We start from the raw sequence: 12,752 nt of genomic DNA, 5'->3' as shown, positions 1-12,752 counted from the left end.
TGCTGGCAGGCATGCCCATCCCTGGCGGTGGTGGAGGAAGCTCAGCGCTCCGGTCGCTAGACTTCCCAGGGATCAGAGCATCCTTCCTCCACTCCTGTCATCCAAACATCAGGCCTGTGCTTAAAATTCTGACAGCTCTCAAAATGCAAATATCCCTGGGGTAAGACTGTGGCATCTTCTCAAAAATGCACAATCTGTTAAGTTTAATAAAGACCAGCTTGGAGGTGAGGGTGGAGGAGGGATGTGGGCACAGGGGCCCTGTCTCCTGTTGGAGGAAAGTGAGCTGGAGAGGGGAGAGGGGAGCACAGAGGAGCAAACCCAGATCTCCGCCCACAGTGCTATTTTGCACAGAAGGTGCCCCACCCTCCACGACATCTCTTCTCTCTAGTCTTACCACAGTTTAAAAATAGATTACTCTTTTCCTCAATAACGTGTGGTCCTTGCATGTCTAAATATTTTGTCAATTCAGTTCAGTTCAGTCGCTCTGTCATGTCTGACTCTGCAACCCCATGGACTGCAGCGCACCAGGCCTCCCTGTCCATCACCAACTCCTGGAGTTTACCCAAACTCATGTCCATTGAGTCGGTGATGCCATCCAACCATCTCATCCTCTGTCGTCACCTCTTCCTCCCACCTTCAATCTTTCCCAGCATTAGGGTCTTTTCCAAAGAGTCAGTTCTTCACATCAGGTGGCCAAAGTACTGGAGTTTCAGCTTCAACATCAGTCCTTCCAATGAATATTCAGGACTGATTTCCTTTAGGATAGACCAATACTCCACTTGCTGAAATTTCACTGGCTGATGAATTAAGTAAATGCCTCTGGCTGGTGCTTAGGAAGAGCTGTTCTCAAATTTCCATGGTGAGGCTTCTTCTCTGCTTTAACCTCATGTCTGTCTCACTTCCAAATATGACATGCAGGTAGCTCTAACGTAACAACATCTTTAACCGACTAACTGATATTTTACAAGGGTGATCGCAGTGCGAATATTCATGATATTGAAAAATGTGATTTATAAAACAGAGCTCTTCCACCCAAAATCACTCTACCATAAACCATACATACACATATACAAATCTCCTTGTTTGCTTTTAAAATATATTTTACCCCTCCTGCCATGTAGGGTGGCTATTTTGACAGGAATAGAAGCATTGCATAAGTGTGCTTACTGTGACTTAGTTCTGAATGGTAGCTTCTTCAAGATTATGTACGGTTCTTTTAAATTAAATTTTCTGCATTTTATAGGATAGTAAAGGATTGAAAAGGTATGGGAAACAAACCCACGATCAAGCGTGGGTTGGAAAGGAACTTGGCTGATGGCGTAGATACTGCTGGAACGACAGCGGGCTTCCCAGCCTGGGCGCCCTTCTGGGCATCCAACATCCTTCTCCACGGCTTTCCCTAGGCCTCGGACTTGGCACCAAAGTGTTTTCATAACACATTTTCAAACTTGGGCCCTGGTTTGTTTCTCAGGCCCTTAAAATGTGGAGACAATATTTTGAAGGGGTTTTGAAGATGGGATTCTGAAACTTCAAAACCTGCAGACAGTGGAGCTGCACAGATGTCTCAGATGTCTTCAGAAATCATTTACGTCTCCGTCTGACAGCCCTAATACATTCCTACGTTTCCAGCCTCCCATTCCTCATGCATTCACCCTCCTCCCGAACCGAGGGGGAACATCTATTGTCAAATGCATAAAACAACGCTGGAAATGCAGACTTGAGGTAGCCAATGGTTATGTGTTATTTAAAACTTATGAACCCAAATGAGGGCTTATTTTCTCCAAATTGAAATTTATAGTTTCATTTTAGAGCGTAAACCTGAATACTGATGGAGCGCAGGCGAGCTATTGCAGAGTGGCCCTGGAAACAAAGCAGGCAAGCACCCAGAGGCAAGCAGCCGTTACGGAAATGCACGGCCCTCCTATGAAGTATGGGACCTGCCACCTGAAGTGATGGCTGCAGACCCAGAGCAGAGTCTGCACAGGTGACATGCAGTTAAGATTGTATCTGCTCTTACACCGTGTGGTTTAAACGCCCACAAAACACGGAAACCATTGGTCACTGTCCTTCATATCTTCTAGGCTGTTAAACCCATCCCAACAACCAGAAGTGTCATCTTTGAAATCTGATCACCTCTCTATTAGATCAACGTGTGATTGATTGCTTGGCCTGTCACTTTGGCAAACTTGTTATAATACTGAACTTTCTCTCTCTCTCTCTCTCTCTCTCTCCGTGACTCAGTCGTGTCCAACTCTTTGCGACCCTTTGGACTGTAATCTGCCAGGCTTCTCTGTCCATGGGATTTTTTCGGCAGGAATACTGAGCAGGCTGCCATTTCCTCCTATAGAATGCTAGGCTTTAGACTTTACTGTGGTTGAAATTCAGGTCAATTTATCTATAAAACATTAAAGGTCAGAGGTCCAAGTCAAGTTGAATAACCTATCTTCAAGGAGTCTGAGATCCAGGCAAGGATGCGACTTTCTGTACACATTAACGTATCCCAGTGTGACACTTGTGACAATGTTTAAAAAAAGACAATAAAAATAGACTCAATATACAGAGCAATGCAGTTGCTGAAGAACCTGCCTGCCAGAGCAGGAGATGCAAGAGATGTAGGCTCAGTCCCTGGGCTGGGAAGATCCCCTGGAGGAGGAAATGGCAGTCCACTCCAGTATTCTAGCCTGGAGAATCCCAAGGACAGAGGAGCCTGGTGGGCTGCAGTCCACAGGGTGGCAAATAGTCAGACATGGCTGAGTGATAGCACCGTGTTAAAAAATCCTGACACCCGTTCTCTAGAGAAGCACCAGGCCACCACAGAGGGCCATCCTCCGACTTCAGTGCTCACATGATGCCACTGTGGTCCCTACTCTGCCTCTGAGACTGCCCTGGAAGGAATGGTGCAGTCTTTCTCCAGATGGTTCTGGGTAGTTCTCTTATGGACTTGCATATCAGCCTGTGCACAGTCCTGGCTGAGGCCACGGTCCGAGGAACGCTGGATTTGAGTGGTTTCCACCTCACTCTGCATTTGGGGCCTCCCTCCTTCCGTCCCTCTTCACGGGAAGGGCTGTGTGGCTGCAGTGTGGGTGCTGCTGGCAGGGTCACTGCAGGATGACATACAAAGGAGGAGAGAGAAGAGGGGACAACCTGCGGGCTGTGCCTCTGGCGATGCGTTCTCAAGTGAAATACACACACACACACCCAGGAGACAGCAAGAACCTCAGAGTTAGAAGGAAACGGGCAAACCCCAACCTCAATTCCTTCTGTGGGTCAAAGATACAGGCTGATGCCAGCCACTGCAGCCCAGCTGTTTCCCCATCCGATGCTGACACGGGTGTGGCTGCCCTAATCCCTCTCGAGAGAACTCACTGGGGTCAGGACACAGCCGGACGATGGCAGTGGGCAGGGTAATCAGGTGACCATGGACATCTCCCTGCCTGGCATGCAGGGCCTACGTGAGCACCCGACTCGGTGAGTGGGCCCAGCGGCCTCTGCAATATTAGGTCAGCCTTACAGCAACGTGGAAAGGCAGGGATTAACCATGACCACATGTCAAAGACATAGGAGAACTGACATGCGCTCGTTAGAGAGTCCAGATGCATGTGTCTCCTGCGGGGAGGGAGCCTTAGGGATGTGCTGTCCAGATGGACCGGGTCCCCGTTCATGGCTCCTCCTGGGAGACCCAGTGGCCAGGTCCGTCTGCCACTCCCACTGGGCTCTTTCTTCTCACATCAATTAATGTGATTCCTCTTCTCTGCTGACCCAACACCCACATGTCCTGCAATGAGATCGAGTGTGATCATCCCAGATCACCGGCGCGCTCATGTGATGGTCTCATGATGAGCTCCATCCCCAGCCAGCGAGGGTTAGTGCAGGGGTTTAATCAGGGACCAGGGGCGCCCCTCACTCTGCCTTCTGGGTCGCTGGCCTGACCCCTTCCAGGAAGGGGAAAGGAGAGGACTTGAGCTAACTCCTGTGCTAGAGAGATTCCTCCTATCTCTTTTGTATGCGTACATTCCAGGCAAGAATATTCTTCTCAAGGCCACCTTCCTTTTCCTCCATCCTACAGTATTTTCCCTTAGGCCATTTGATGTTTCTCTGTGTTACAATAACCTTGGGAATTTGCAAATGTGATACAGGTTAGAGCCTTCTCCACATATTATAGCAAAATAAACTCTACTTTGAAATACTTAGAGTTAAATACACACACACATACATACATAGAGTTAGATCCCAAAGTCTGCCGTAAGAAACAGCTGTGATTTCGGCAACTTTCATAACTTTGATATGCCGTACTGTTTTCAGCTGTAAAATGGTGATAATAATATTATTGGCTGCCTGAGCTATGCTGCATAATGAGTGAATACTTATGACATCTGGCATGCATCTGACTCTGTGCTTAAAAGCTGTTGGTTGCAATTATTAGAAGCATAAACATTTGTATTACTATTTTTGTGAAGTTTCCAAAACAAGTCACTAGACAACCAAAAACTTCACACAGATTAACACATTTGATTTAATGCAAGAAATTTACTTCAGTTGGAATTTCAGCCTATTCTCAAATTGGAAGTCATGTAATTGTTCTTTCAGTCATAGCATTCTGCCGTCTTTAAGAGTAGAATTGGGCTTATTTACAAAACGGAGACAGATCACAGACTCCGAGACCTTAAGGTCACGAGGCGGGAATGGTGGAGAGCGGACAGATTGGGAGTTCGGGGTGGATTTAGAAAGGATACCCAACAAGGAGCGACCATACAGCCCAGGGAACTCTGCTCAAGATCCTGTAATAACTGAAATGGGGAGATAATTAGAAAAAGCCTAGATGCATGGATGTGTATGAACCGAACCACTTTGCTGCACACGTGAAACTAACACACCATTGTTAGTCAACGATGTTCCAACATAAATTAAGATTCAAAAAAATAAGAGTGGAAAAGTCTTTCCTGTGGTTTGCTATTTTCTGTAGTCTTTATTAAAAAAAATACAGTTTCAACATCAAATGCATAAAATTTTATTAAAACAAAAATCCTAATTAAAGCGATTCCAGTAATTATTGTTTGCTCCATTAAAACTATATGCTCTATTATAAAGTCTTTGTTATCACTTGTATACTACACCAGAAAAAAAGTATTATTTGGGTGGAACTATAAGAAATTGCCTTTTTGTATGTCAAAAGGGTCAAATATTAGTGATTTCATAAGGTTTCAACTAATTTTTAATTTGTGAAATAAAGCACAATACATCTTTTTTATTAAAAAATGACCATCTGAAGTGACTAAAGCAGTTTAAACAGGACAGTTTAAAAGTTAGTCTGCTTTGGACGAACTGCAGACAATCCTACCATGTATACATCATCGCTGTGGACTGAGTAGCTGACTCGTTTAGGGCTGAATGAAATATTTATGGTGGACCAAATAAAGCTGCGATGGAACGGCAAGTTCCCATATCTGGGGACATACTGTCACTGCGGGCACTAGTGAAGTAGCTCTGGCCTAATTTCCTCTGACTCGGGATGTGTGCAAATCACAGGGAAATGTGAGCTGACTACAGACTGAGAAAATCGGCAAAGACAGAAAATCATTGCAAATCAGAACCTTATCAATATTTCACAAGGCTGAGACTAAATGTCTTACTCCTCCAGAAACAGAAAGCGGTTTTCTGAAACCATAACTCTGAGATTAAAAAAAAAAAAAAGTTCACAACACAGTTCAATGCCAAGGGCTGAAGGTAGACCTCCAAATCCATTGTTTGTGTGCATCTGAGTCACATGCCAGGACTGTGTGTGCTGACAGTCAGTGTCTCTGGATAAAGGAGCTATTATTATGGGAAAATGTTTGGTCTACACACTGCCTACAATACACGAACAAATTGTGCCCGAACCTGTTGGAATCCACTCTGGTTTGTCCTTCTTAGCGTGGCTACGGCCTAGAACCCATCAACAGTGGCCTCATCCCCCTCTCTCATCCTTTCTGACTCCAGAAGGAAAAAGGAAAAACTGCTTACAAAGTTTTTCTTAACACCCTCACCATGACAGCCTCAAAGAGAAAACAAAACATGCAAACAAAAAGTAACTTTTAAACTGGACCCTAAGAAGAGTGGACTTTTAAGCCTAGTGTTTTAATTAAGAAATATAGTCGACTGCATAAAGCTTTGGAGATATAAATTCTTTGTTCTGTGATAAATTTCCCTTCTGGATGGAAGCAAATAAACCAAGAAAAATAAACAAAACACACCAATTAAGGTCCAGCTTCCTACTTCACATAAACTGAGAGAACATTGATAAATTTAGCCATTTGCTGAGACTGGAAGGCTCATGTTTTGCTTTGTCATTAAAGTTTCTGCCTTAAGGAAGAAAAAAAATACTGCTAGTGTTTATGAAAGGAGTGGGGAGTGGTCTGTAGTAAGGAAGAAATCTTAGATATGTCAGAAGTGTTGTTAAAATGTTCTGTTATGTAACTGTACTCCAATTTTAAAGAAAAGGTTAAACTGTTCTGGGCAGGGAAAGGTGGTCAATTTAGAGAACATGCAATTGTAAAAAGTCATAATCACCTAAGAGACTGGCTCAAGCACACACAAACACGCACGCGCGTACACACACACGCACGCACGCACGCACACTGGGCTCAGAGTGCACTAAAGTGTCCTCCAGTGTGAAAACCTTTCTCTGTCCAAGTGCTCCCATATCCCTTCTTCCTTGGCGGGCTGGGCCCCCATCCCCCAAGGCCCTGAGCCCCCCACCCAGCTGGAATGGTTCCTGCTCAGGGAGCGCTTTCTCCATCTCAAATGTCAAGTATAGTCCTTTATACTTTATACTCAAATGTCCATTATAGTCCTTTCTTTCTAGATGTCCCGCCCTCTCTTCATGCCTCTGACACCACCTCCTTTGTGACACGCCCTCTCTTCATGCCTCTGACACCACCTCCTTTGTGACACGCTCACCCGAGGCCTCCGTGTGGAGTGGCCACCCCCGCTTCACAGCTCTCTGTAGCCTCTGCCCACCCTGCCTCTGGTCCCGTGGGCTCCCCCAGCCCCTGCCCTCCCGTCTCACATCCTCCCTGGGATCCTAACCCACGGCTCTGCTTCCTCCCGTCACCCACAAGCTCATGATCCTCCAGCAGGTGCTTCTGCCCTTATTTGTGTCCCCAGGACCAGTTACAACTTAGGGTCCAACATGAGAATGCATGGCCTTCCCATCAGATATTTTAAGCCTTTCAAGATGGCAACAGTGGAGCAAACTGGAGCATGGTCCTGGGACCACGCGCAGGCGGGATGTGGTTCCCACCTCCGTGCTGGGAGGAGCTGCTGCTGAGTGTCAGACATCAGTCTCTGCACCCAGGGAGCTTGACCCAGAGTGAGCCACGGGGCTGGATGTGAGCCATGGCAGCCTCGGGAGCCAAGATGGTGGTCAACAAGGCTGTGCCCAACCATCCTGCTGAAAGAGACGGAGGACTGGGGGGCTGGTCTACACCAGCAGAAGTCGCTGTGGCCGTTTGCAAGCTGAGCCAGTTTCACGGCCCTCATCCCCTAACAGGAGCAAAGCCTGGTCCCCATGAAGAAGACAAAGGTTGGGCAGATGGGATCAAAGGCTGGAAGTCAGAAGTGCCCTTCTCATTGCTCTCAGGATCCTGGAGGGGGGGCAGTCTGGGCTCCTCCTCTGTCCCCTCACCTTGAGGTTCCATAGGTCATGAGGTCATGGTTCCCTAGGGCAAACCTTTCCTACCAGGGAACCAAGAGGCCGTTCATTCAACACTGTGCCATGGCTGCCTCTTCTGCCTCTTCAGAGTCCTCATGTTGCTGGACCAGCAGACAAGGGGAGGTGCACCATCCTGGCGAGAAGAGCTGCTCTTACATCACAGGTTCACAGGTGCTGAAAAGTGGGTTTGGCACAAGGTGGCCCCTTGGCTCATTTGCTGCTGCCCTCTTGGCCACCGGTGTCTTTGAGGGGGAAGCACCCCGACCAGGGCCTCAGGAGGGTGTGCGGCCAGCTGAGGTACTGATGGCTACTGCAGGGGGGCAGAGAGGAGGGTCCCTGGCCCCAGTGGACGCTCTGGTCCACCTTCTCATCTTCCTCTTGTAAGTTTCCCAGGATGCACAGCCAGCTAGACGCTCAGAGCTTCTGTTTCCCGTGGGATGAATTCACAAGTGAACGCAAGGGGTACAAAGTGTGGACTCCTGTAGATGCCACCCAGTGGATTTGGGTGCACCTCCCCACATCCTCAGCAGGCTCACACCCAACGTTCCCTTGGACTGGGGCAGTGGTGCTGCTCACTGAGGACTCAGCTGACTTCCTCTCCAGGAACTGTGCTCGAATGCAGAGGGCGCCCAGCACAGAATTCTGACCACTCTCAAGACAGTGCACAAGGCCAGGTCCAGGAGGGGGTCTGAGGGCTCCTCTGCCCCAAATGGCACAAATTGGCAGAACCGTCCCAGCATCCGAGCTCAGGACCAGTCAAAGCCTCTCCTGGATTAGTTCTGCAACACAGCTCCTCCCTCTGCTCAGGCCTGCTCCCCTCCCCCTGACCAGGCCTCGTCCTGAGAGTGGTCCCCAGGAAGCTGTCTGATTTCGCATCTCCATCTCAGACATTGTTTCCCTAGGAGCCTGACCTTTGACATTGCCTCTCATCTATTCCAGACCAATAACCATGTCATGTCACCGCACAGGTGAGCAGGGAAGGAGAGAGGTTACAACCAAAAGAACTGCAGATTTCTTCCAGCACATGGAGAATATGCAGGAATGGACTTTGAAGGTGTTATATGAGGAAGAGCAGAATGTGAAGCTGGACAGGAGAGTGTATTGACATGGGAGAAGCCCTTGTTACTTGGGGCTTAACATCTGGACCAGGACTCCAAGAAGAATCTTAACATACTTGCCATCTGGCTTCTTAAAGCGTGGATCTAGACATGAGCTGGAATGAACAGAGCAGAGGAGCTGGAACTTCCCTGCCAGGGTGTGGGTGGGAAGGACAGAGGCTCGGGAGGTGGTGCTGAGAGATGAGCTTATTACATGAGCGCAAACACGAGCCCTGGTCAGATTTCTCCGAGTCCACTAGCAGTTTGTTTACTCAGACAAGTGTCTTTGAGAAGCTCAGTGATGACGTTCAGCCATAGGTCTGAGTTGCCTGCAAGAGATGCCAATGTGAAAAGAGAATTCCAGGTACCAGTTTAAAGGCTAGATTGTCCAACAGCAGAGCTTAGCCATCAGTGACGGGGTGAATGTACCTCTTGAGCAGACAGAAAACCATGGTGGCAAGCAGAGTGCTTTAGCCGGAAAGAGTCAGGGGGATGCTAATGGACATTAGCGCTACTAGGGCTGTGTAATATGGGCCCCAACCAGGGTGTGGCCTGATTTATTTAACAAAAAGGGAGAGAGAGAGAGAGCGCACCAGTGCTCGGGGTAGAAACCGATAGCAGCCCTGCACTGACCCCATTTCAGGCTTGGTCCAGCAGATCCACGGATCCTCCCTGCTTTTCTACCCCCTGGTTCTCAACGGACTCGAGTCAGAACTCCATTTTTCTCCTGGATCCTGGAAAACCATGATGGCATCCTGGTTATGTGTTATGGCACACCTGTGTTATGGCATTTAATTAAACCCCCATCAAAACCTTCTGCTATGCTGTGCTGTGCTCAGTCAAGTCAGACTCTTTGTGACCCAGTGGCTACAGCCCACCAGGCTCCTCTGTCCATGGAATTTTCCAGGCAACAATACTGGAGTGGGTTGCCATTTCCTCCCCCAGGGGAATCTTCCCGACCCCGGGACTGACCACATCTCTTCCATCTGCTGCATCGGCAGGCGGGATTTTCACCACTGCACCACTCGGGGAGTCCAAAAGGACAGACGTAATCGTATCTGTTTGCAGGTGAGGCCTTGTGCCCAGGGTCAGGCATCTTTCAGTGGCGGACGGGCATCTAGGGTCTTTTGGTGCATGACTGGACTTGAGATTTGTAGTCAATACTGCTTTCTCTTGGTTTAAAACTAATTTTTTCAGAGCATGATTAGCGTATTTATTTTAGATTCATGGCTGTATTTGCAACTACTTAAAAATTTCTTCAACCCTTCATCAATACCAATGGCCTGTACCTTTCCTCATCTCCTCTCGCTGGCTGTCCTGCTTATACCACTTCAGATGTCCTCCTTATAGAGAAAATATGTAGTCTTTTCCAGTTACTTTTAAACTGCACCCCCAAAATAAAATTAAAATTTTAGTTAATACTAATTTTTGTTCTAGTTGCTGTTAACTGCTAGAATTAAAAAGGGAATGAAATGTTTCAAGGGAAAGATCCACAGCGTGAAGACTTCCTAAAGAGAAGTCTTGCTGGGGGCATGTCCACATTTTGTCCAAGAGACTTGCCAGGAGGTATCACCACTGTTAGAAGTGGCCTCTTTGCAAAAAGCTGTGCACATCCCCCAGCGACAGGAAGCGAAACCCCCTGCTTTGCCTCTGCGGCTCCTTCTATTTTTCCCTAAACGCTGCTCCCCATCGGCACCCTCTCTGTATCCCGTGTCAATTTGCTTAGGTCCACTGTCTGTATTTCCTAATAAAGACAGAACACAGATGAGCGCTCTGATAACACTGCCGACAGCGAGGGACCTAGCCTGCGTCGTTGGGGAGGCGCAGAGTGTGCAACTTTGGAGAGTCTGCTGCCAAGATGCGGGGGGCTGATTGTGATGGTGACTATTTCCGGGTTAATCTTTCAAAGCTTTATTTATAGGACGTGAAAATATAAATAAAACAGGAGATACATATATATATATATATATAATCTCCCCAAGCAGGCAGAGAGGGAGGAAACCACGGCGGTGCGGAGCCCTGTAATCGCAGCGGAGCGGCCCGGTCCGTGGCTAATGGAAGGGTTATGGAATATCCTAATCCCTTCCCTGAGCTCCTTCGGTGCAGCCATGATGACTAAATTTCTTGTGTCTTATCGCACTGTCACAGGCTGGTACCAGGAGAAGGGGCTCTGAAGAGAACACAGCATGAAAAACGAGAAAGACGATGATCAGATTACCAGCCCCTGGATCTGTGCGCCGGTCCCAATCTGACCAGAGCAGGCTTGATTCCAGACCCAAGGGGTGGGGGGGATGTAAACCCCACCCTCAGCCCCTTCAGCACACCACTGTTTTTAAAGAACCCCAGACGTCTTTCCAATCACGATGGTGTGGTTTTCTCTTTCTGCCCTGGTCTACCCGTTATAAATCTTCTACTGAAAGACGCAACCCTTCTGGAACTTCAGGGGTGGGAAAATCAGATGGATTTCATGTTAGAAATCCTCTTAGAAGATTGAATATCAAAAGAGGTGGTGATGTAGGAACCAAAGCTCATTGCCCCTTCAGGTCATGTGTGAGTCTCATCCAGGTTTTCTCGGGCAAACAAAGGTCAGTTCTCTGAGACACAGAGCATCACTGCTTCTGAGAGTCTGAACCATCCCCCTCCACAGACACAAGATCCAGTGGTGTGCACCGCATCTCTCTGCTTCTCAAAGTGTTCGCCTGCCTTGCCTTTTGAAGAAGATTGTATCTCGCCTGCTGAGGTGGTTAAACGTTGCCTGATGCCTCATTCTCACTGCTCTTAGTCCAACAGTGCTGACGTTCATGGTCAATGAAATGTAGGCTCTGCTGCTGCTGCTCAGTCGCTCAGTCGTGTCCGACTCTGTGCGACCCCATAGACAGCAGCCCACCAGGCTCCCCTGTCCCTGGGATTCTCCAGGCAAGAACACTGGAGTGGGCTGCTATTTCCTTCTCCAATGCACGAAAGTGAAAACTGAAAGTGAAGTCACTCAGTCATGTCTGACTCTTCGTGACCCCATGAACTGCAGCCCACCAGGCTCCTCTGTCCATGGGATTTTCCAGGCAAGAGTACTGGAGAGGGGTGCCACTGCCTTCTCCAATGCATGAAAGTGAAAAGTGAAAGTGAAGTCGTTCAGTCCTATCCAACTCTTAGAGACCCCATGGACTGCAGCCTACCAGGCTCCTCCATCCATGGGATTTTCCAGGTGAGAGTACTGGAGTGGACTGCCATTGCCTTCTCTGAATGAAATGTATACAACTGCATTAATTTTTTAATCTAGGGCAATAGTAAGCACAGGCTGCAGGACACAGCTTCTACTTGAAGGGTCCCAGAGACCCATGGTCAGCATTATGGAGAACAAGATCATGTAGTTCTCCTTGCCATGTTCTCCACAGGTTGTGGGACTTTGAGCCAATCTTTCCTAAGCTTGGGGAGGGAGTAGATGCATCATGGTGGAAAATGCTTGTTCTCTGGTCCCCTGGTTGTTAGGACAGATCCAACTACAGAATGCATGTGCGCTCAGTGGCACAGTTCAGTTCAGTTGCTCAGTCGTGTCCGACTCATGTGTTGCGACCCCTCCACAGCACAACAGGCCTCCCTGTCCATCACCAACTCCCAGAGTTTACTCAAACCCATGTCTATTGAGTCGGTGATGCCATCCAACCATCTCATCCTCTGTCGTCCCCTTCTCCTCCCACCTTCAATCTTTCCCAGCATCAGGGTCTTTTCAAATGAGTCAGCTCTTCCCATCAGGTGGCCAAAGTGCTGGAGTTTCAGCTTCAACATCAGTCCTTCCAATGAACACCCAGGACTGATCTCCTTTAGGATGGACTGGTTGGATCTCCTTGTAGTCCAAGGGACTCTCAAGAGTCTTCTCCAGCACCACAGTTCAAAAGCATCAATTCTTCGGTGCTCAACTTTCTTTATAGTCCAACTCTCACATCCATACATGACCACTGGAAAAACTA

General features: G+C 48.0%; 1 long non-coding RNA gene across 1 annotated transcript; it reads left to right on the top strand.

Annotated features, from left to right (window-relative positions):
* The first annotated feature begins 6,893 nt into the window (after positions 1-6,893).
* LOC132343255 (uncharacterized) lies at positions 6,894-11,148 on the top strand. Its single transcript, XR_009492005.1, has 2 exons — positions 6,894-9,855; positions 10,936-11,148. It is a non-coding gene; the product is annotated as an uncharacterized lncRNA (long non-coding RNA).
* Positions 11,149-12,752: the final 1,604 nt, after the last annotated feature.

The sequence above is a fragment of the Bos taurus genome, chromosome 20 (genome assembly GCF_002263795.3).
Source record: "Bos taurus isolate L1 Dominette 01449 registration number 42190680 breed Hereford chromosome 20, ARS-UCD2.0, whole genome shotgun sequence".
In the NCBI taxonomy this organism is placed as follows: Eukaryota; Metazoa; Chordata; class Mammalia; order Artiodactyla; family Bovidae; genus Bos; species Bos taurus.
Note: the sequence above shows the minus strand (reverse complement) of the source record. Positions and strands in the feature narration are given on the sequence as shown.